General features: G+C 41.9%; 1 long non-coding RNA gene across 3 annotated transcripts; it reads left to right on the top strand.

Moving 5' to 3' along the window:
• The first annotated feature begins 1,540 nt into the window (after nt 1–1,540).
• Nucleotides 1,541–15,241, top strand: LOC117086191. Of its 3 annotated transcripts, none has more exons than XR_004438235.1 (3): nt 1,541–1,806; nt 2,814–3,065; nt 14,078–15,241. It is a non-coding gene; the product is annotated as an uncharacterized LOC117086191 (long non-coding RNA). The 3 variants fall into 3 exon arrangements; XR_004438236.1 differs by lacking the exon at nt 14,078–15,241 and adding an exon at nt 5,962–5,980; XR_004438234.1 differs by lacking the exon at nt 14,078–15,241 and having other exon boundaries at nt 2,814–3,349.
• The last annotated feature ends 5,592 nt before the right edge of the window (nt 15,242–20,833 follow it).

Here is a 20,833-nt window from a genome sequence, read left to right as displayed (position 1 = left end):
CATTAAGAACTCTTTTTCTCTGGCCGGGTATGGTGGCTCATGCCTGTAATCCCAGCACTTTGGGTGGCTGAGGTGGGTGGATCACCTGAGGTCAGGAGTTTGAGACCAACCTGGCCAACATGGTGAAACCCGGTCTCTACTAAACATACAAAAATTAGCCGGGCATGGTGACGGGCACCTGTAATCCCAGCTACTCAGGAGGCTGAGGCGGGAGAATCGCTTGAACCCGGGAGACAGAGGTTGTAGTGAGCCGAGATCACGCCACTGCACTCCAGCCTGGGCGACAGAGCGAGACTCCGTCCCAAAGGGGGGGAAAAAAAAGGACTCTTTTTCTCCAGCTTCTCCCACTTAGCATAATTATGTTGAGATTCAGCCGTGTTTTCCTGTGTATCAATAATGTATTTCTTTATGTTGCCAAGTAGTATTCCATTGTATGTATACACCATAGTTTGTCTATCCGTTCAACCATTGAAAGACATTAGGGTTGTTTTCTGTTTTGGGTTAGTAAAAACAAAGCTTTCGTGAACATTTATCTATAAGTCTTTCTGTGGATATAAGTTTCCATTTCTCTTAGGTAAGTATCTAAGGTCATAAAATAAGTATATACCTAAATTTTGAAGAAATTACCAAACTGTTTTACAAAATGGTTGCATTATTTTACATTCTCACCAGCCATGTATGAGGGTGTCAATTCCTTCACATTCTTGTCAAAACTTGCTGTGTTCAGTCTTTTTAATTTTGACCATTCTAAAAATATGTAATGGGTCTGGGCGTGGTGGCTCACGCCTGTAATCCCAGCACTTTGGGAGGCCGAGGCGGGTAGATCACAACGTCAGGAGACCGAGACCATCCTGGTTAACACGGTGAAACCCCGTCTCTACTAAAAATACAAAAAATCAGCCGGCCGTGGTGGTGAACGCCTGTAGTCCCAACTACTCGGGAGGCTGAGGCAGGAGAATGGCCTGAACCCAGGAGGCAGAGCCTGCAGTAAGCTGAGATTGCAACACTGCACTCCAGCCTGGGCGACAGAGTGAGACTCTGTCTAAAAAAAACAAAAATGAAAACACACACGCACACAAAGCATGTAATGGTATCCCACTGTGGTTTTAACTCACATTACTGTCAGAGGCATTGGAACCAGAGTGACTCCATCTTGAGCCAGGGCTGGATAAAATAAAGCTGAGACCTTCTGGGCTGCATTCCCAGGAGGTTAGGCATTCTTAGTCACAGGATGAGATAGGAAGTTGGCACACGTTACAGGTCATAAAGACCTTGCTGATAAAACCGGATGCAGTAAAGAAGCCGGCCCAAACCCACCAAAACTAAGACAGTGATGAAAGTGACCTCTGGTTGTCCTTACTGCTCATTATATGCTAATTATAATGCATTAGCATGCTAACAGACACTCCCACCAGCACCATGACAGTTTACCAATGCCATGGCAACATCAGGAAGTTACCCTATATGGCCTGAAAAGGGGAGGAACCCTCACTTCCAGGAATTGCCCACCTCTTTCCTGGAAAACTCATGAATAAGTCATCCCTTGTTTAGCATAAAATCAAGAAGTAACAATAAGTACAAGCAGCTTAGCAGCCCATGCTGCTGCTCTGTCTATGGAGCAGCCATTCCTTTATTCCTTCGCTTTCTTTGTTTTTTGTTTTGTGTTTCGTTTGTTTGTTTTGAGACAGAGTCTCACTGCGACGCCCAGGTTGGACTACAACGGCACGATCTTGGCTCACTGCAACCTCTGCTTCCTGGGTTCAAATGATCCTCCTGCCTCAGCCTTCCGAGTAGCTGGGAATACAGGTGCACACCACCATGCCTGGCTAATTTTTGTATTTTTAGTAGAGATGGGGGTTCACCATATTGACCAGGCTGTTCTCGAACTCCTTACCTCAAGTGATCTGCCTGCTTTGGCCTCCCAAAGTGCTGGGATTACAGGCGTGAGCCACCGAGCCTGGCCTATTCCTTTGCTATCTTAAGAAACTTGGTTTCAGTTTACTCTATGGACTCACCCTAAATTCTTTCTTGTGCAAGGTCCAAGAACCTTCTCTTAGGGTCTGCATCAGGACCCCCCTCTGCCCTTTCTGGTAACAGTACCATAATGACAAATACTGTCGAGCATATTTTCATGTAATTATTTGCAACTTGTGTATCTTCTTTGGTAGAGTGTCTGTTAGAATATTTTGCCTATCTAAAAATTGGGTTTGTTTTCTTATTATTGAATTTTGAGAGTATGTTATATGTTCTGGACACAAGCCCTTTATCAGAGATACGGTTTGCAAATATTTTCTCCTAGTCTGTGACTTTTCTCTTTTAACAATGTCTTTTGAAGAGCAGGTGTTTTAGATTTTGATGAAGTCAGTGGATGTATCAATTTATGATTTTAATAAATCATGCTTTTAGCATAGTAGTTAAGATATCTAACCCAAGGTCACAAGAGTTTTTGTCTAAAGGTTTTAGTTTTAGGTTTTGCATTTAGGTATATGATCCATTTTGAGTTAGTTTATATATATTGTACAAGCTAAGGACTGTGGTTTTTTCTTTTTGCTTATAGATTACCACTTGTGCCAACATCGTTGTTGTAATGATAGGATAGAAATCACTGTCTTTTCTCCACTGACTTGCTTTTGCATCTTTGTAAAACGTTGGTCATGCAAATGAAACTGACCCAATTTTCCCTTAGAACTGATAGGAAAAACTGTATACAGTTTTGTTGTTGTTGTTGTTGTTTTTAATAAACATTGAAATGGACTATCCTGGTTTTAAAACTTGCGAAACTTACGTTTGTCTTATCTGAGTTTCCTTCTCAGGAAACCAACTGTCAGGCCTCCCAGATAGTATCAGAAAGCTGAAGATTTCCAGATCACTGCATCCTAACAACAAGGTGCCAGCACGCTGATTCAACTACCTACTGCCTGGAGCAACTCCTACATAAACTCCTAAATTTATTTGGTTACAGAGACAGATTTTAGACTTGTCTCCCATATCCTGGCTGGCATCACCAGCAATAAAGCCTTTCTTCCTGGCAGTACTTGTTGTCTCAGTGATTGGCTTTCTGTGTGGTGAGCAATTAGACCTAAGCTGAATCCCTGGCATTCACCAACACATAAATGTGCAGTTCTGTTTCTGGACTCTCTCTTCTGCTTCACTGATCTGGTTTTCTAACTTTATGCCAAAATTGCACTAGTTTGATTACAGTTCCTTTATAATAAGCTTTGAAATAACATTATATTAGGCCTCCAAATTTGTTCTTCTTTTTGAAAACTGTTTTGGCTATTTTAGGTCCTTGCATTTCCATAAAAGTATTAGAATCAGCTTATCAGTTTCTCCAAAAAAAAAAAAAAAAGCCTACCGAGAATTTGATTGGGATTGCACTGGATTTATAGACTAATCTGGGGAGAACTGACATCTTAACAATATTGAGTCTTTCTCCCATGAACACAGTGTATTTCTTTATTTGTTTAGGTCTTCTTTGATTTTTCTCAACGATGTTTTATGGTTTTCAATATATAGATCTTTCAGTTTTGTCAGATTAATTCTTAAGTATTTAATATTTTTGAACTAATTGTAAATGCTATTATTTCTTTCCATTTCAATTGCCAATGGGTTATTGCTAGTATATAGAAATGCAATTGATTTTGTCTATAACTTTGCTAAATTTATTTATTAGTTCTAGTAGCTTTTTCATGTGAATTCCATTGGCTAGTCTACATAGACAATCATGTTTTCTACAAATAAAGATAATAGACATCCTTGTCTTATTCTGGATCTCTGGGGGGAAATTCAGTCTTTTACCATTATGTATGGCATTAGTTTTAGCTATCCATAGAACACCTTTTATAAGATCGAGGAAATTCTTTCTATCTTTTTTAAAGGAGAGTTTTGTGTTTTTTTTTGAAGAGAAATGGATATTGCATTTTGTCAAATGCTTTTTCTATATTCATAAGGATGATCACATATTTTATCTTTTTCAGTGGTGAATTACATGGATTGAATGTTAAATGTTAAACCAACTTTGAATTCCTGGTGTAAACCCTACTTAATCATGATATATTATCTTTTTATATATTGTTGAATGTGATTAGCTAAAATTTTTGTTTAAAACATTTCCAACTTTGTTTATGATGAATATTGGTTGGTTGTTTTCTTTTCTTGTAATGTCTTTGTTTGGTTTTGATGTCAAGGGAATAGTAATCTAATAAAATAATTTGGAAACTATTCCCTCTGCTTCAATTTTTTGGGTAAGTTCATGTATAATTGGTATTATTTACTCCTTAAATGTTTAATAGAAATCATAATTGAAGCCATTTTGACCTGATGCTTTATTTATGAGAAATTAACTATAATATATTTAACAGTTATTTTGGAATGGTATTTTCCTTTGGAGTAAAGGACTTTCTTTAACATTTCCTGTACTGTGAGTCCTCTGATGAAGAGGTTTTCCAGCTTTTGTGTGTCCCAAAATGTGATTACTTTGACTTTGTTTTTGGAAAATATTTTCACTGGATATAGAATTCTGGATTGATAGGTTTGTGGGTTTTTTCCTGCACTATATTTTTTCTTGTATATCTTTGATTTTAAAAAATCTGATGTCATCCTCATTTTCATTCCTTTGTTCATAGTATCTTTTTTTTAAGGTGCTTTTTGGTCTTCAGAAATTTGCTTATGAAGTGTGTTGCTAAAGTTTTATTTGTGTTTCTTATGCTGTTTTTTTTTTAACTTCTTGGATCTATGGTTTTATAGTTTTCATTAAACTTGGGAAAAATTTTGGCCATTATCCTGTTGAAATATTTTTTCATGCCAACCTCTCTCTCTTCTTTTTCAGCAATTCCAATTACATGTCTATTAGGCACTTGAAATTGCCCCATAGCTCACTGATGCTCTTTCATTAAAAAACTTTTTTCCCTCTGTGTTTCCTTTTAGGTAGCATCTTTTGCTATGATTTCCATTTCACTTTTTCCCCCTTCTTCAATAGCTAATCTGCTAGTAATCCTGTATAGGTTTTTTTTTTTTTTTTTTTAAATCTCAATATTGAACTTTCCATCTGTAGATGATTTGAGTCTTTTCTAAATCTTCCATGTCTCTATTTGACCTTTTAAACATTTGGAATACAGCTACAGTAACTGTTTTAATGTCCTTTTCTGTTTATTCTATTGTCTGTGTGAGTTCTGTTTTGATTTCAGTTTATTGATTATGCTCTTCATTATAGCTCATGTTTACCTCCTTCTTTTCATGATGAGTAAGTTTTTATTTGATGCCAGCCACTATAATTTTATCTTTTTGGGTCTTGGGTATCTTTGCAATCTTATAAATGTTCTTCAGCTTTGTTTGGCAATACAGTTAAGATACTTGGAAACACTTGAATACTTAAAGTCTTGCTTTTAAGATTTTTTAGGTGGTACTACAGCAGTGCTCAGTTTAGGCATAATTATTCCCCACTACTAAGTTAAGACCCTTCTGTGTGCTCTATTTATTGCTTCATGAATCATGGTCTTAAATGTGGCTGGTAAGAATAGGTACTATTTCTAGCTGTGTCTGAGTCTCAGACATTGTTTCTTCTAACCCATTCAGGTGGTTCTTTCAGCCTTGGGTAGTTTTCTGTCATGCATGCACCAACCAATACTCAGAGGAATACTTAAGGAGGTCCCTCTGCAAAACCCTAGAACTCTCTGTGCACAAATCTCCTCTCTCTGGGAATCTGCTTGTGAGTTCTCACTGCTCTGGTTTTTCCAACCCTCAGCTCTGTCTCTCCAACTCAGGGAGGCCTTGGGGCTCCACCAGGGTTCCCTCTCCCTATATCGTTGCCTCAAAACTCTTTCCAGGTAGTAAAATTTGGCCACTGTATGGATGATATTATTTATGTCTCATCTCTTAAGTATCAAAGTATCATCCTTAATTACCTGGTGTCCAGTACCTTAAAATTGTTATTTAATATATTTTGCTTTTTTTTTTTTTCAGGGAAGAAAAAAAACTCATTCAATCCATCTTGAATGATTGTATATATTAGTTTTCATGCTGCTGATAAAGACATACCTGAGTCTGGGCAATTTACAAAAGAAAGAGGTTTAATAGACTTACAGTTCCATATGGCTGGGGAGGCCTCATAATCATGGTGGAAGGCAAGAAGGAGCAGGTCACATCTTACGTGGATGACAGCAGGCAAAGAGAGTTTGTGCAGAGAAACTCCCATTTTAAAACCATCAGATCTCCTGAGACCCATTCACCATCATGAGCACAGCACGGGAAAGATGTGCCCCTGTGATTTAACCATCTCCCACTGGGTCCCTCCAACAACATGTGGGAATTATGGGAGCTACAAGATGAGATTTGGGTGGGGACACAGAGCCAAACCATATCAGGGTAGAATGGTATTAAAGAAAAAGATTTTCTGACACTTATTAAAGCAGGAAGAAAGATGTTATTCAAGATTATTGCAATAGGTATCAAGACCATTGCAATAGGAGAGAGGAAATGGTTGAGCTCAACTCTGAATACAGCAAAAACCACTGGAGATTTATAGCCAATGAACACAATGGGAGGAGAAGAGTCAGTGGATGGAAAATTACTAAGAGGAGAAATCAAAGGTGGGAGGATTTTCCCTAAACTGACCTAGCAGGACTCTTGTCACAACTGGACTAGGCAGGCTGAAGACAGGATGCAAGGACAGAGCTTGTTGAAAAGAGGCCTCAGAGGAGCTCGTCTACAGTTTGGTCAAGGGGAGGGTCTTTCCTGGTCCCTCCTCTTGTTCAAGGGAAAAAGAGACATTCTTCTTCCCTTTGAATAATATAAGTCAATTTCTCATTTGGTGACCTTTTTTCCACTAAGAACAAGCTGAGCCCCCTGTTGAAACTTGGTAGCAGGGCAGCCAGTTGAGAAGATTTCTAGATGTCAAAGCATCTTTCGATGATGGGGTGAGGACTGCAGTGGTCATCTCGTGGATTTTCTGGTTTGTAGTTTGAATGTCTTTGGCGATGGCATAGACATCAGTGTCACAGTCATGGTTATTTTTCTGAGCAGAGTGTAGAAGCAACCAACTTCATCTTGAAGGGCTTCTTTAGACAGTCACAATAAAGATCTGGGAAGTTAGGTTTTAGTTCTCATTGATGCCAAATCAGGACAGTGGGAGAAAAATTTAAAACCTCCGTTTGGAGAGTGGTAGCCAGATAGTAAAGGGAACTAGAAGAACTGAGAATCTGGTAAGGACTAACAAGTTATGCATGATGACAGCATCCCATTCAATTCACAAGTAGATAACAAAACCTGAAAGACAAGGATAGGACCAGAATCATAACGCATAAGAAGGTGCTATAGTTTTCATAAAATATCTTTCTGCTGTCATCCCCCTTTTTGGATCCAAGTTAACCAAAGTAAGATTATTCTTGTTTACAAAGTAAGTCTTGTCTCATTACATTTGACCTACTTATTTACATAATTGCAGCAAGAATGGCAACTGACCATATAGGCTTATTTAAGTTTCCATGGCTGGAACTTTTTACAAGTAATCTCAGATTATGCTTTCAAGAGTTCTTGGCCGGGCGCGGTGGCTCAAGCCTGTAATCCCAGCACTTTGGGAGGCTGAGACGGGCGGATCGCGAGGTCAGGAGATCGAGACCATCCTGGCTAACACGGTGAAACCCCGTCTCTACTAAAAACTACAAAAAACTAGCCGGGCGAGGTGGCGGCGCCTATAGTCCCAGCTACCTGGGAGGCTGAGGCAGGAGAATGGCGTGAACCCGGGAGGCGGAGCTTGCAGTGAGCTGAGATCCGGCCACAGCACTCCAGCCTGGGTGACAGAGCGAGACTCCGTCTCAAAAAAAAAAAAAAAAAAAAAGAGTTCTTGAAGCTATAAAGCCAAGTCAAGCACTACCAGGCCTTATCTGCAATGCCTAGAGATTCAGATGGGTTCCTCTCTTCTTGAAGTCCTAAAAATATTCTGAGTTTCTTTGGCCTGCCGGAAAGTCACCTTCCTGACTCACCTGCAAGTCTGGGAACTCCATAAGCCAGGTACCAGGCAGACTTTCCAGGAGGGCTTCACATGCATTGGCTCCATAAACTTAAACTTAGTTCCTCAAAACTGTCTGTTCATATGTGATTTTATGTCTTATTCTCAGTTGGAAATGCAGAAATCACCCGTCTTCTGCATTGATCAGGTTGGGAGCTGCAGACCAGAGCTGTTCCTATTCGGCCATCTTGGAATAGACCCCCATGTCTTATTCTCAAATAAGACATTTTAGTCAAAGCCTTGATTATCTAACCAATTTTTAAACTTATGTTCTGTTACAAAAAGGACAGATTCTTATTGAACCCATATAAAATATTATATCACCATTGATATGGTTTGGATCTGTGTCCCCACTCAAATCTGATGTTCAATTGTAATCTCCCAGTGTTGGAGGTGAGGCCCAGGGATAGGTGATTGGATCATGTGGACATTTTCTCATGAATGGTTTAGCACTGCTGACCCCTTGGTGCTGCTCTTGTGATGGTCACTGAGTGATCGTGAGATATGGTTGTTTAAAAGTGTGTAGTGGCTGGACATGGTGGTTCATGCCTGTAATCCTGCACTTTGGGAGGTCAAGACAGGCGGATCATCTGAGGTCGGGAGTTCGAGACCAGCCTGACCAACATGGAGAAACCCCGTCTCTACTAAAAATACAAAATTAGCTGGGTGTGGTGGCGCATGCCTGTAATCCCAGCTACTCGGGAGGCTGAGGCTGGAGAATCGCCTGAAACCGGGAGGCGGAGGTTGCCATGAACCGAGATCGTGCCACTGCATTCCAGCCTGGGCAACAAGAGCGAAACTCCGTCTCAAAAGAAAAAAAAAAAAGTGTGTAGCGCTTCCCCATTCTCTCTTTCCTCCTTCTGCTCTGGGTACGTGAGGCGGCTCACTCCCCTTCTGCCTTCCACATGACCGGAAGTTTCCTGAGGTCTCCTGAGAAGCAGAAGCTGACATGCTTCCTGTGCAGCCTGCAGAGCTGTGAGCCAATTAAACCTCTTTTCTTTATAAATTACCCAGTCTCAGGTATTTCTTTATGGCAATGTGTGAACACACGAATACAACCATGAACATAAAAAGACTCAGTAATAGTTTCTGAATTATGGAAGGATTAGGGAAAAAGGTTCCATTTTTGTTATAGAAATCTAGCTACTAAATCGTTACATATTATAGCTAACTTAAGAGAAAAAGAAAAGGGGTTCCTTATTTCCAGAAAATAGAACATTAAAAACAAGCAATGTTCCAAACAAAAAGCCATACAAATGATAATCCTTCTTTAGTTGATTCAGTCCTATGTAATTAATTCTTGTTTTGCTTGATCATGGGTTAGTAGTTTTGTGAATCTGTCAGCTTCTCAACCAGAGTTTGGAAAGCCCTCACTCAGTCCAGCAGTATGATATTTAAGTTTTTTAGGCCCTATCAGTATCAGATGGGGGCTGGGGAGGTTCATGGGTAGAAAATTATTAAGAGAAGTAATTACCAAGAAAAATATCAAGGGGAGAGGAATTCTTGCTAAACTGACTTTAACAGGATTCTTGCTGAAGGCAGACCAGTGTGATCAGAGGTCAAGATTGGGGGATTCTCACTAAACTGGCTTAGCAGGATCCCTGCTGAAACTGGACTAGGTAGGCTGAAGCCTGGGTCCGGGGATGAAGCCTATTAAAAAGAGGGCTGAGAGGGGCCTTCTAGTTTGGTCACTGAGAATGTCTTTGTCAAGGGCCCTCCATAGGTAGTACTTATGATGGTATTTTTTCTGGCATTCATAGAGTTAATATTGTGTGCCTTTCCTAGCAAATCAAAAAATATCAGAGCATTTAAGAGTATCAAGATATCATGTTGACCTTGGAACTGATAGCTTGAAGCAAAAAAATCAAAAATTTCTGCTTAATTCCTCTGATAAGCACTTGCAATAACTGAACTCTAAACCTGGTAACCGTCACCTCCTTCATAAGGTTGATGGAAGGCACAGTTAAGAAGAGAAAGCGGTAACTGTCTGAAGATGGGCAGATTCTGACCAAGACGCCAGACCATAAGGGCAGGAAAGAGAGAGGGCTTTCCTAAGTCTTGAGCCCAGGTGTATGCCTGGGTCCCCAGTCTGGGCCCTGCAAGAAACCATCAAAGATCCTAGCAAAAATGTTATACTGTTTCAATTCTTGTTTAAGAATGCAGGCATAGGTGGTGGTATTTATCTCCGGGTTTTTAATTGACAACCAGGAGCAGCGAGTCAATATTGAAGGGCCCTATTCAGGAAGGAATACACACTCCAGGGGTGGTCTGTTGGAATTCGAAAGACTATTAAGAAGCTCTACCTTCGGGAGGCCGAGGCAGGCGGATCACGAGGTCAGGAGCTCGAGACCATCCTGGCTAACATGGTGAAACCCCGTCTTTACTAAAACTACGAAAAATCAGCCGGGTGTGGTGGCGGCGCCTGTAGTCCCAGCTACTCGGGAGGCTGAGGCAGGAGAATCACTTGAACCTGGGAGGCGGAGGTTGCAGTGAGCCGAGATTGCATCACTGCACTCCAGCCTGTGTGACAGAGCGAGACTCCGTCTCAAAAAATAAAAAAACAAAAAAGAAAAAAGAAAAGAAGCAGCTCCTGCTCTAGAGGCAGCTGTAAGAACTTCCTCTATCCTCAACGAACACCAACAGCTTTGCTATCTGGCATAATGGATTTTAGAAGTCATTTTCATTGGTGAAGTAAGAGTTGTTCGGTATATTGTGGGCTGAGTGGAAGCACCGTATCAGGTTGCATCTCCTTGCACAAACAGGGTGTTATGACCTAGAAAGCCTAGTGGGTAATGTATGCCCTTCCAAATGTTGTCTCTGGTTTGGGATTTGAATCAGGACTTGTATCCACAGCTCCTAGGAAGGTTCCTGCACCTGACCCTGACTAGACATGAAACTAAGTCATGTTGTTTGAACACTGTCACATCTGCCTTAAGTGAACCTGTTATGTAAGGCACCTGTCAGTGTGCCAGCAGAACAAAGCACCAGTACTTGGTTGAGTTTACAGAACTGGTTGTACCACGTTTTTGAGCCTGCTGGCTTCTAAATGTTTATTTTATGGCTGAATTCAGTCTGAGACTTGCTTTCATTGTAACATACCACCTGGTAATGAAGCTAAGGAGACCTGTAGCCCTCACCTACCTCTATTATGGACCCACATACATGTGTTTGTGCTTCTTAGCTTAGGCAGGTTTCAGAAGCCCTGAGGCAGGAGTAAAGCGTGGTCAAGGACTCTTGTTGTAGCAGAAATGTTGCTGACTATCTTTCTATGCCCCTTTGTATTTCTGGGTATTGGTTCTTCCCCACTAATAATAAACCGCCTCAGTTCTTTTCTTAGAAGGATGTTGAATACTAACTATATGGCATTGAGCGAGGGATGAATTAAAAGGGAGCTCCCTGGAACTCCAGGAACTGTTTTCAAAATGTGCCTGTTTGTGTTTATATGGTAACGTTTGGCTGAATCCATTTCACCTTTTGAGTAACACTTAAAGCAAAGCTGAAATTCTTGGAGTCAACAAAACCCCCAAGGCTACAATTTCTACCCAGCCTGAGTGCAGACTGTTTTTCTTTAGTTTCAAAAAGCATGGAAAACCTCCTCCATTCCAGCTTATTTTTGCATTGAGGCTGGTATTTCATGTGTTTGTTCTTTCACTTTTTTTAAGCACCACAGCCCAGTGTGGCATGAGTACTGCTTTCTTTCTGCTCCCAGTCTCACATCTTTTTTTTTTTTTTTTCGAGACAGAGTTTTGCTCTTGTCACCCAGGCTAGAGTGCAGTGGCGTGATCTTGGCTTACTGCAGCCTCCGCCTCCTGGGTTCAAGTGATTCTCCTGCCTCAGCCTCCTGAGTAGCAGGGATTACAGGCATGCACCACCATGCCCGGCTAATTTTTGCATTTTTAGTAGAGATGGGGTTTCACCATGTTGGTCAAGCTGGTCTCAAACTCCTGACTTCAGGTGATCGGCCTGCCTCAGCCTCCCAAAGTGTTGGGATTACGGGTGTGAGCCACCGTGCTCGGCCCCAGTCTCTCATCTTTGTACCACACATACAACTTTGGTTTTGTAAGTAAGAAAATGCTTACTCCTTGCTGTTAACTACACTGTGAGATTCCTTTTGAGAACCCCACAAATAAAGTCAATAAAACCATCAGGAATCCTTAGACTCATTAAAATTCCAGACCCTGTAAAAACAATATTTCCTGTTGAATCTTAACATGAACAAAGTGATCAACCGAGAGCCAAATGTGACTGTGGGATGAGCGAGTTTGGACATTAACCACATGATGTGTGGAGGAGGCACATCTCTTGTTGACACTCGCTTGTCCATGCGACACTGCTGCTTTCCTGACACGCACTCATGAATACCACGTGTGTGTGTGTCATGGCAAGTGCGCACCACCGAGCAGGGGCGGTGACTGACCTGGCCGGGTCGCTGCAGTGAAAAGTCATGTGGAAAAAGCTACCATTCATTTAATTTTTTTCACTTCTCACCTTGAACTCAGCTTTGTGACCACTCTGTGAAAACAAAACCAACACAGATATCCTGCCACGGAATTGCCATGTGTTAAAAGATTCCACAGAGCTGTTACTGGACAGCAAACAGCGTTTTCAGAAAGGGCCTTTGCTCCCTGTTAGTGGCAAAATGAACAACATTCCCTTAGGAGGACAGATCCCTTTTCTCGAAAGGCCAGAGGATGGGAATGGGGAAGGGGGTTGACTGTCTGATTGGGATTTATGCCAGTAGAGTGCAGCCAAGTTGTGTTTATAAAGGCCTTATTCTTCCTCAGGTCAGAGTGGTACTACTGGGAGAGCCAAGGCGGTTCTCTGGATGCACTAAACTACAGGGATCCTTCTTTTGTACACGCTTGAATATTTATCATTAGGTTTGACGTAGTGGAAAGACTCCTGGATTTGGAATTGGAAACTCTGAACGAGAAGACACTTGTACAGGAGGAAATGTATCTTCCTCAAACATCCCAGGTTCAGGGCTGAGGCCCATACAAGAACAGACAGATTAAGAAGAGAAAAGTATACACATTTAGTTAATCTAAGTTTTACTTGACACGGGGGCCTTCATAAGGAAATGAAGACCCAGAGAAACAGTTCAACCTGGCTGCTTTTGTATAGCAGGTTTGATGAGGAGTGGCTGGGTGTGCGGAAACGTGATTGGGGAAAGAGTGTAATCTGATGGTAATAAACTGGGGGAAACTGAGCAAGGCCTGTTTGTTCAGCTTCTTCTCTCTCTTCAGAAATAAGGATGTTCCCTTTCTCCGGGTCTGGGGAGGGCACTGCTCACAGGAGGGTCCAAGCCTGGGTTTGGTAAACAGTTTTCAATTCAGTGACTGTTAATCATTCATTTATCTGCATGTTCAATGACATTAGCACTTGCTGTGTTCTTCCTATGTGCTGGTCACCAGGTTTTATAGATGAACAAAATGAAGCTCAGAGGATAATCACTTCTCCAGTGGCAGCTGCTAAGAAGCAAAGCTGGGATTTGACCTTCTGGTTCAGGAGAAGGTCAGAAAATCCTTCCTAGGTTTTATGACCTGATTCAGGAGGAAAGGTGAGGGGAAAGGTGAGAGGGAGCTGCTTGCACGTGCCATCTCTCAGATTCTTTCAGCGTAAGATATTCAGTGTGTCAAGGTACCACAGTTTGGGGTAGCATGTCCTGAACCCTGTTGTTACTTAACCATTCTGAACCTAGAGCTATCTTTTGTAAAATGCAGATAATATCTCACACCTTACAGGACAGTTTAATCAGAGGAATAAATAAAAGTGCCTATGCAGGTACCTGGAGCATAGTACATGCTCAATAAATGTTTTTGCTCTCAATCTAATTTTAAAATTAATTATATCGGTATAATCCTTGCATAGCTCTTATTTAATTTTTATGCTTGACTCCCCAAGGAGGTTGTAAATACATCCTTGAGGGAAGGGACCTTAGATTATCTTTTTTTGAAAAGTCAACAGCAGTAAGTGAAAGAAATTACTGTATGTTGAATTCTTTTGTCAAATGAGTGTCACTGTTTTCTAAAAGTACTTAAAAAACACTGATATTATGCAACTTCCTCCTAGCTCTGGAGACATCCTGGAGGTTACCCTTATGACTCAACTAAGAAAGCCCCTCAGGACTGAGGAGGGGACAACTGGGATGTAGTTGGAAATTGAGAGGGTGATGGAGAAATCCACTCTGCATACTGTTCTCTAGGAACAGCCGGGGCACACATGCTGCTCTTGTTCATCACCTCGTCAGTCATCAGGCTGCCCCTTTGCTCTTGCTTTTAATACACTAGCACCTGTGCAGGAAAACAGAAGAAAAGAACACACATTCTTCAGGCCTTTGTGATCCCTCCTGTGTTCATTCAAGTGAACTAGAGAACCAGAGCTGGGAAAACCCCTGTGGTTATGCATGCAAAGGCACGCACACAGGTGACTCCTGTCTGGGTACTAGCTGGAACAACAAACACAATGTTATATGTCCTCTGAGGTCCACATGGTTGAACTTGAGTCTGAGAAAGCATCTTGTCTGATGGGTTCACCCAGAAGCATCTCAGGTCAGGACAGAAAAATCCTGACAGGAGCATCCATGCTGCTTTGTCCTGACCACTGGTCACCCTGAGTGTGGTGGAAACTAGATTTACTCTGGCTATTGAGGCATGGTTTTTCTCCTGCTCTCTTTAATAGACCTTCCTTCTTTCACTAAAAATGAGGTTGAGAAAGTACGTTGAGGCTTAAATATTTCAACAAGACAGAGCGTCCAAAGCCAGGAGCTTCCCAGTATTTCTGAAGCTCTTTCCGCTTTTCCAGGATCAACCCCCTTTTTCTATTTACTGTCATCCATTAAAACATAATGCTCTGTCAACACCACTGCTTCTGTTTTGAATCTTCCAAGCCTGGGTTTGGTAAACAGTTTTCAATTCAATGACTGTTAATCATTCATTTATCTGCATGTTCAATGACATCAGCACTTGCTGTGTTCTTCCTATGTGCTGGTCACTGGGTTTTATAGATGAACAAAATGAAGCTCAGAGGATAATCACTTCTCCAATGGCAGCTGCTAAGAAGCAGAGCTGGAATTTGAAAGAAACTATTGAGACCTTAAGTCCCATGCATTTTATTCAATACACCTAATTTCAACATCTAGCAAAAATAGAAAACTGATGATAACCTACCTGTAATTATGGATCCTTTCAGTCTTTTTTATTTTAATTTTTTTTGAGGCAGTCTTGCTCTGTGGCCCAGGCTGGATTGTAGTGGTATGATCTCGGCTTACTGCAACCTTTGCCTCCTGGGTTCGAGCAATTCTCCTGCCTCAGCCTCCTGAGTACTGGGACTACACGCATGTCCTACCATGCCCAACTAATTTTTGTATTTTTAGTAGAGATGGGGTTTTGCCATTCTGGCCAGGTTGGTCTCAAACTTCTGACCTTAGGTGATCTGCCTGCCTTGGCCTCCCAAAGTGCTGGGATTACAGGAGTGAGCCACCACACCTGGCCTAACCGTTCACTCTTAAAGGAACTTTTCCAGCATTTCCACCCAATTGGCTGCCAGCATTACCTTCCTAAATAACGTTGTCTTTATCATCTCTAGGTCAACATACCATCAGTTCAGGAGGGAAAAAACAGGTTTGAGATTAGAGATTGGGAATATTGGTTCATAGGCCAATTCTTAATTGCAAGATCTCCTGTATTTTTAATCATACTTGTAGGGGAGGAAAAACATTTGTTCTCTGCTCTCCTATATTCAGTGGTTGGGGGTGCTGTGAATTAAATTCACACAAGACAGACCAACAAGAGAGAAAAACAGGTATAATTATGTCTACTAGCATAGGAATTCACAATGAAATGTGACTCGAAGAGGCAGGTAGAGTTTGGAGCTTACATACCATCTTAGACTGGACAAAGGCAAGGGGATTTTGGGCTTCTGAGATGAGAGGTAAGTTATGGGAAGGTGAAGGGATATAATGTGTAATAAACAAGTGTTGTTTAATAATGTTTGTTAAGCAGATAAGAGTTGCCTCAGGTGCTAAAAGTTGACTCTGGAGTATTTCTCTTCCTCCTATAGGAAAGGTGGACATCCTTACAAATGGAAATTTATGTCCTGTTTTTAGACAGAATACGGGGTGCCTGACAGCTAATTGCCTTCAGCTCAAAACAATTCGTATGCCAAAGTGGCATATTTTGGGGTGGCACGTTCTAGTTCCCATCATACCCAAGACACATGAATCTGAAGCCCTAGTTATTTGTTTTAGTACACATTACTTCCATTGTTATTTAGCTCTTTTCCAAGGCTATAAGCGACTTAAGGAGAAGAGAAGTGGTTTCTTCAGTTTCGTGTCTGTGGCATTCCCTCTTAAAAGCTACTGTTTATTTGGCACCCATGATATCTCATGTGCTTTATGTACATTACCCCCAGAACACTTCCAGGTATTATAAAAATCTCCATTTCACAGATGAAGACATTTAGCCTCAGAGAGATTAATTGGTTTACTGAAAACATTCTGCAAATATGTAGCAGAGGAGTCAGGATTTGTTCCTAGATTTTTGTATTAGTCAGGGTCTTCCAGAGAAACAGAACCAATAGAATGTGTATTTAGGTATATAGAGAGATTTATTTTAAGGAATTGACTCACGTGATTATGGAGGCTGGCAAGTCCAGCGTCTGCAGGGTGAACCAGCAGGCTAAAGACTCAGGGAGAAGCCAATCCTGCAGTCCAAGTCTGAAGGCTGTCTGCTACCAAAGTCCCTCTTGCTTGGGAGAAGGTCAGTCTCTTGTTCTATACAGGCCTTTGTGAACCCCCAACATTTGAGACACGTCTAAATTAATTTTTAGAAAGTTTATTTTGCTACAAAAATTAGTCAGGCATGGTGGCTGCTGCCTGTAATCCCAGCTACTCGGGAGGCTGAAACAGGAGAATCACTTGAACCTGGGAGGCGTAGGTTGCAGTGAGCTGAGATTGCGCCATTGCACTCCAGCCTGGGCAACAGAGTGAGACTCCATCTCATCCAACCAATCAATCAATCAATCAAATAAAGTTTATTTTGCCAAGGTTGAGAAGGCATGCCTGTGACACAGCCTCAGGAGTTCCTGATGACATGTGCCCAAGGTGGTCAGAGCACAGCTTGCTTTTATACATTTTAGGGGGACATGAGACATCAATCAACATATGTGAAATGACCATTGGTTCAATTCAGAAAGGCAGGACAACTCAGAGCAGGGAGGGGGCTTCCAGGTCACAGGTAGGTGAGAGACAAATGGTTCCATTCTTTTGAGTTTCTGATTAGCCTTTCCAAAGGAAGCAGTCATATCTGCATTTATCTAAGTGAGCAGAGGGATGACTTTGAATAGAATGGGAGGGAAGTTTGCCCTAAGCAGTTCCCAGCTTGACTTTTCCCTTTAGCTTAGTGATTTTGAGGGCCCACAATATTTTCCTTTCACACCTTCAGCTGATTAGATGGGGCCCACCACATGGGAAAGGGCAATCTGCTTTACTCCAAGTCCCTCAGTTTAAAGGTTAATCTCATCCAAAAGACTCTCACAGAAACATCCAGATTCATGTTAAGCCACATATCGGCACATTGCCCCCGGCCAAGTTGACAGAAAATTAACCATCAACATTTTCTGGTAGGAAATTTCACACTCACTTCTTTTTATCACATTAAGGTTCTTCTCAACATAGGTTAGTTAGAACCTGAGTCAAGTTCAAGCCATGCATGCTCACCTGGAGCAAAAGCCCCCATCCCATCTTACATGAAATGTGTAATCACCGATTTCAGGTCTTTGTTTACAAATAAAATCTCTTTTTTTTTTTTGAGATGGAGTCTTGCTCAGTCACCTGGGCTGGAGTGCAGCGGCCTGATCTCAGCTCACTGCAAGCTCCGCCTCCTGGGTTCACGCTATTCTCTTGTCTCAGCCTTCCCAGCAGCTGGGACTACAGGCGCCCATCACGCCCGGCTAATTTTTTTGCATTTTTAGTAGTGACGGGGTTTCACCATGGTAGCCAGGACGGTCTCGATCTCCTGACCTCATGACCTGCCCGCCTTGGCTTCCCAAAGTGCTGGCATTACAGGTGTGAGTGGGTGTTTTTAAAGAGTAGAGATCTTATCAGAGGATCCTGTCTTTCGAGCCAGCTTTAGGGACCTCTTGATTAGTTCTGGAAGACAATCTAATACAAGGAAGTAGAAGAGATGAGAAGAGAGATTAAGTTTTTATATTTAGGCAAAACCACTTTATTCTTACTTTCTGAAATGAGAGAAAAGGGAAATATAGATAGATTGATCATGGGCCAGTGATTGATAGCACATGTAATTACGTTTTCCTAAAGTTGCAGTTATATTTTTGGCTGGCTTTAGATAGCAGTTTTGCTTTTAAGATTTTTTTTTTTTTAATTAAAACCAAAAGCAAAGGCTTTAAGAAAGCTCATCTCCCAGAGTGTGTTTCTGTGAATCTGGAAGCTTTTCTTGGTGGGGCTGAGATCAGAAGCAGAGCCATCGGGTCAGCAGAATAGTGGGGAGGGGCCGTGGAGCTGGAGGAGACGGGCTTGCGAGTGGTCTGGGATGGAAAAGCCTTGGGAACGTGGTCTGGTCGGTCCTTTCAGTCAAAGACTCCCCGGCGGAACTCTATGGCTTAAGGTGTTCCAAGTTTTCATTTATTTTAATATTTGTACTTTTTTATTGTGATGAAATAGACATAAAATTTGCCTTTTTAACCATTTTTAGGAGTCCGGTACACTGGCACTAATTACATTTACAATGCTGTGCAAACATTGTCACCGTCTATTTCCAAAAATGTTTTTGTTATCTTCATCATCCCAAACAGAAACTCCCTATCCAGTAAACAGCAGCTGTCTCTCCCCTCAGTCCCTGGTAACCTCTCTTCACCCTTCTGCCTCTATCAAGTTGCCAATTCTAGGTTCCTTGTATGAGTGGAATCATTCAGTGTTTCTTTTTTTGGGTCTGGCTTCTTTCACTTAGCAGCATGTTTCCAATCAATGTTCATCCATGTTGTAGCCTAGGTCAGAGCTTCATTCCTGTTTTTGTTTGTTTGTTCTTTGTTTTTTGAGACGGAGTCTTGCTCTGTCGCCAAGCTAGAGTGCAGTGGTGCTATCTTGTCTCACTGCAACCTCTATTTCCCGGGTTCAAGCGATTCTCCTGCCTCAGTCTCCTGAGTAGCTGGGAGTACAGGTGTGCACCACCATGCCCAGCTAATTTTTGTATTTTCAGTAGAGACAGGGTTTCACCATGTTGGCCAGGATGGTCTCCATCTTCTGACCTTGTGATCTGCCTGCCTCGGCCTCCCAAAGTGCTGGGATTATAGGCGTGAGCCACTGCACCCAGCCCTTCATTCCTTTTTATGACTGAATAATATCCCATTGTAGGGATACATTTATTTATGCATTTCTTTCTTTTCTTTTTTTTTTTTTTGGCAGAGTCTCGCTCTGTCACTCAGGCTAGAACGCAGTGGCACGATCTTGGCTCACTGCAACCTCCACCTCCCAGGTTCAATCGATTCTCTTGCCTCAGCCTCCCAAGTAGCTGGGATTACAGGCATGCCACTACACCTGGCTACTTTTTATATTTTTAGTAGAGATGGGGTTTCACCATGTTGGCCAGGCTGATCTCGAACTCCTGACCTTGTGATCTACCTGCCTCAGCCTCCCAAAGTGCTGGGATTACAGGCATGAGAAGCTGTGCCTAGCCTGCATTTATTTCTTGATCCAACTTTTTATTTGAGAAAACTGTCACTGATTTATTTTAAAAAGAGCATTTTTTTTCCCCCGATGGGTGTTAAAGTGGATATTCCTTTCTGCTGAACAGGATGTGGTATACAGGTATTAGGGTGAGGCTGATAACTAAGAGCATGCGGCATTTCTATGAGTGGCACGAGAGCCTAATAAAAATCAGTATCTACCCTGAAATTCTAAGTGAATTTACCTTGTGCCCAGGGCTTTAACTTTTCCCTAGACTCTGGGAAAATCACACTCTCCATGGCCTAAAATTTGTGGGATGAGAAAGTTTTCACCTGGTGAAATGTTTGCAGCTGATTACATTTTGGGGGCACTGAATGAATCTTTTTTAAATCTAAAATCTAAAATGTGGTACATATACACCATGGAACACTATCCAGCCATAAAAAAAGAAAGCAATCGTGTCCTTCGCAGCGACGTGGATGAAGCTGAAGACCATTATCCTACGTGAACTAACTACCACAGAAATAGAAACCCAGACACCACATATTCTCACTTAGAAGTGGGAGCTAAACATTGAGGACACAAGGACACAAAGAAGAGAACAGCACACACCAGGACCTTCTGGAGGGTGGAGGGTGAGATGGGGTGAGGATCGAACACCTGCCTGTCAGGTACTATTCTTATGACCTGGACAGCGGAATAATCTATACACCAAACTCCTGTGACACGCAAGTTACTTACATAACAAACCTGCATATGCACCCCTGAACCTAAAATAAAAGTTAAAAGAAAGAAAAAAACCTTAAAAAACTTATTGGCATATTAAATATTATGTGTGTGTGTATATATATATATTTTTAGAACTGTCTCACTCTGTTGCCAGGCTGGAGTGAAATGGCACGATCTCGGCTCACTGCAACCTTCGCCTCTCAGGTTCAAGTGATTCTCCTGCCTTAGCCTCCCAAGTAGCTGGGACTACAGGTGCCCGCCACCATGCCCAGCTAATTTTTGTATTTTTAATAGAGACGGGGTTTCACCATATTGGCCAGGATGGTCTTGATCTCTTGACCTCATGATCCACCCACCTCGGCCTCCCAAAGTGCTGGGATTACAGGCATAAGCCACCACATCTGGCCAAAAGT

Source organism: Trachypithecus francoisi, unplaced genomic scaffold, assembly GCF_009764315.1.
Source record: "Trachypithecus francoisi isolate TF-2019V2 unplaced genomic scaffold, Tfra_2.0 Lachesis_group1, whole genome shotgun sequence".
NCBI classification, from domain to species: Eukaryota; Metazoa; Chordata; class Mammalia; order Primates; family Cercopithecidae; genus Trachypithecus; species Trachypithecus francoisi.
Note: the sequence above shows the minus strand (reverse complement) of the source record. Positions and strands in the feature narration are given on the sequence as shown.